This window comes from Eurytemora carolleeae, unplaced genomic scaffold (assembly GCF_000591075.1).
Source record: "Eurytemora carolleeae unplaced genomic scaffold, Eaff_2.0 scaffold744, whole genome shotgun sequence".
Lineage (NCBI taxonomy): Eukaryota > Metazoa > Arthropoda > Copepoda > Calanoida > Temoridae > Eurytemora > Eurytemora carolleeae.
The window spans coordinates 137,472-141,674 of NW_019396635.1; positions in this window are offsets into that span (position 1 = coordinate 137,472).

Sequence of the window (4,203 nt, forward strand, 5' to 3'; positions counted from 1 at the left end):
GATAGAAAAAAAATTACAAGTTTTTCTCAAAAAAAAAAGACAAAAAGTTTAGTGGTGCAAAGACGGATTCAATGTTATCTCGCTAAATGGCGCCTCAATGTTGTGAATGGCGCCTATTTAGTGCGTGTGGCGCCTAACATTAATAGCCAGGCCTACTTCTTGTGTATATGGCGCCTACTAGTAGTTAATGGTGCCTGTTAGGTGGTTATAGGATTATCTACGAATTTGGGAAGGGGTATTGAGTGTGTAAAGTGTACTAAGGGGAGATATATTAGACAACCTTAAAATCCTTGAACTAAATTGATGTTTTTCCATCATATCAGATATGAATTAGACTAAATAAGTACAGAATACTTAAAATAAGTACAGAATACTCAAATTAAGTACAGAATACTCAAATTAAGTTCAGATTACTCAATACAAGTACAGAATACTTAAAATAAGTACAGAATACTTAAAATAAGTACAGAATACTCAAAATAAGTACAGAATACTCAAAATAAGTAAAAAATACACAAAAAAAGTAGAGAATACTCAAGGTTAGTACAGCATGCACAAAATAAGTGCAGCATACTCAAAATAAGTACAGAATACTCAAGCACAATATACTCGAATTCAAAATAAGTAAAGAATACTCAAAATATGTAAAGAATACTTAAAATATATAAAGAATACTCAATAAGTAAAGAATACTCATAAAAAAGTACAGAATACTCAAAAAAAAGTAACACTTAAAAGAATTTTTTTAATTATTTAGTTATTGAAGAAAAATGTTGTCTACAAGCTCTTTATTTAGAGCAAAGCACAAGATCTTTATTTAGAGCAAAGCACAATATCTTTATTTAGAGCAAAGCAAAATATCTTTATTTAGAGCAAAGCACAATATCTTTTTTAGTTTTTAGTTTAAAGTGTTATAATTGGGTAAATTTTAATATTTGGTAGTTATTAAAATCTTCAAAAATATCGAGGCCGAGATAACTTACATGGTTTAAATTCGAATTTATCCTGGTAAACGGAGAAAATTTGAACTAGGCTAATATCGGTAAAGTGTTGCGGTTTTAAAAATATTAGAAATAACCTTCCAGATCTAATCTCTCGGTTCAGCTTATTGTTACCAGGAGTCAAGGAGTCCTGCAGAACAAGCAGAACATGATTAATTTAGTTTTAATTGTTAAACTTATCATTGTTTGGTTTTAAGGTTCATAGGTTACAATGCTCTGAGCAACTGCAAATATAACAACATTTGCTGAAAAAAATTATTAATGTCAAAAAATATAAAAATAAGATAAAAATTACATATAACATAAATATTTAATCATACATTTTGTACATTAAATGTCAAGCTCAACATATAAAGAAAAGTTTCGAAATTTTAGTCGGATGCGCTTAGACCCTTACTTTGTTTTCACCAAACAATGTTTTACTGTGTGTTTACACTCCAGTGCCCAAAACTTATGACAGGGTATCGTCATAAAACCCAGTATCGGAAACAGGGTTTAATGAATAGGGAAAGGCAGTTTTTGTAGATATCAAAAACAAATTGCAAGCAATATTATTTTCATGGTTAATCTTTTTATTTTATATTTATTAATGTAAATCTTTACAAATGTATATATCTCAAAAACGAAACACTCCAGTTTCGTTAAATGATACTATTTTAAGTTTCCGGCTCTATAATGCTAGGAAACCCTGTCCGGAACTAAACAATATATAAATATTCTGAACCATATGGCTTATCCATAAATACTGTTTCAATATTTTACAATTTTACTGCCAACAAAAAATGCTCGTTTATTATTATTTTACATTTGCAATTTTCTCATGGGGATGAGGAGGGGGTTTAAATTTATAATTGATAATGATCATCTTAAAGATAATAGTGATATACTTAATTTTGATAGTTCTATCTAATACTATACTAGTCCTGCTTTTTATAGTCCTTTCTAGTGCAGTAGTCCTGCTTAGTCCTTTAGTCCTATAGTCCTGCTTAGTTCTTTAATCCTTTCTAGTGTATTTGTCATGCTTAGTTCTATAGTCCTTTCTATTGTAGTAGTCCTGCTTAGTTCTATAGTCCTTTCTATTGTAGTAGTCCTGCTTAGTTCTATAACCCTTTCTATTGTAGTAGTCATGCGTAGTTCTATAGTCCTTTCTAGTGCAGTAGTCCTGCTTAGTTCTATAGTTCTTTAGTGCAGTAGTCATGCGTAGTTCTATAGTCCTTTCTAGTGCAGTAGTCCTGCTTAGTTCTATAGTTCTTTAGTGCAGTAGTCATGCGTAGTTCTATAGTCCTTTCTAGTGCAGTAGTCCTGCTTAGTTCTTTAGTCCTTTAGTGCAGTAGTCCTGCTTAGTTCTATAGTCCTTTCTAGTGCAGTAGTCCTGCTTAGTTCTATAGTCCTTTCTAGTGCAGTAGTCCTGCTTAGTTCTATAGTCCTTTAGTGCAGAATTCGTGCGTATTTCTATAGTCCTTTAGTGCAGTAGTCATGCGTAGTTCTATAGTCCTTTCTAGTCCAGTAGTCCTGCTTAGTTCTTTAGTTCTTTCTAGTGCAGTAGTCCTGCTTAGTTCTATAATCCTTTAGTGCAGTAGTCATGCGTAGTTCTATAGTCCTTTCTAGTGCAGTAGTCCTGCTTAGTTCTATAGTCCTTTCTAGTGCAGTAATCATGCGTAGTTCTATAGTCCTGTCTAGTGCAGTAGTCATGCGTAGTTCCATAGTCCTTTCTAGTGCAGTAGTCCTGCTTAGTTCTTTAGTCCTTTCTAGTGCAGTAGTCCTGCTTAGTTCTTTAGTTCTTTCTAGTGCAGTAGTCCTGCTTAGTTCTTTAGTCCTTTAGTGCTGTAGTCCTGCTTAGTTCTATAGTCCTTTCTAGTGCAGTAGTCCTGCTTAGTTCTATAATCCTTTCTAGTGCAGTAGTCCTGCTTAGTTCTATAGTCCTTTCTAGTGCAGTAGTCATGCGTAGTTCTATAGTCCTTTCTAGTGTAGTAGTCATGCTTAGTTCCTTTCTAGTGTTTTTCCTCTCTAGTTATCTTAAAGTTCTTAAGTCCTTTCCAGTTCGGTATTCCTTTCTAGTTATATGCTAGAACTTTCCAGTCATATTCCTCTCTTGTCCTGTATTCCTTTCTTTAATTATATTCCTTTCTTTAATTATATTCCTTCTTGTATTTCATAGTCCTTTCAGTTTATGTTGGCAATGAAAAATTGAAGGTTAAATAAATTTAAGCTTAAAATTAGTTGATTGATTTGTATCTTCGGAAACCTTAGTTTTAATCACACTAAATGCATATTTTGAAAAGATGTTTTCTTCTTAAAATACAACAAATGCATTTCAGCTTAATTGCATTTCTCGGAATTTTCCTAGGAAGGTTATTCTCTATACGTTGCTCCGGTATGTTTTATTACTCCAGGTGTACTATATGTATACTCCGGGTATACATATAGTATACTCCGGGTATACATATATTATACTCCGGGTATACATATAGTTTACTCCGGGTATGCATATAGTATACTCCGGATGTACATATAGTTTACTCTGGGTATGCATATAGTATTCTCCGGGTGTACATATAGTTTACTCCGGGTATACATATAGTATACTCCGGGTATTCATATTGTATACTCCGGGTATACATATAGTATACTTCGGGTGTACATAAAGTATACTCTGGGTATACATATAGTATACTCCGGGTATACATATAGTATACTCCGGGTATACATATAGTATACTCCGGGTATACANCTACTCTTTTTCATCCTGCTCCTTTCCATCCTGCTCCTTTCCATCCTGCTCCTTTTCATCCTGCTCCTTTTCATCCTACTCCTTTCCATCCTACTCTTTTTCATCCTGCTCCTTTCCATCCTGCTCCTTTCCATCCTGCTCCTTTCCATCCTGCTCCTTTTCATCCTACTCCTTTCCATCCTACTCTTTTTCATCCTGCTCCTTCCCATCCTTTACATCCAACTCCTTTTCATCCTACTCCTTTCCATCCTACTGAATTTCCAACCTGCTAATCTTTTATCCTTGGCATTTTTTCTGAGAAATATCGAAAGAAACAACAAAACAATAAAACGGAGAGAAAAATTATGAATTGCAAGATAAACAACCTGTAACAAAGGTTCATTAAGATTAAAATTTAAAAATAATTTTGTTTTCAGATGCGACTATGGGCATTGTTAGTGTTAGTGGGCGTGGTGTCTGTAATCCATATAT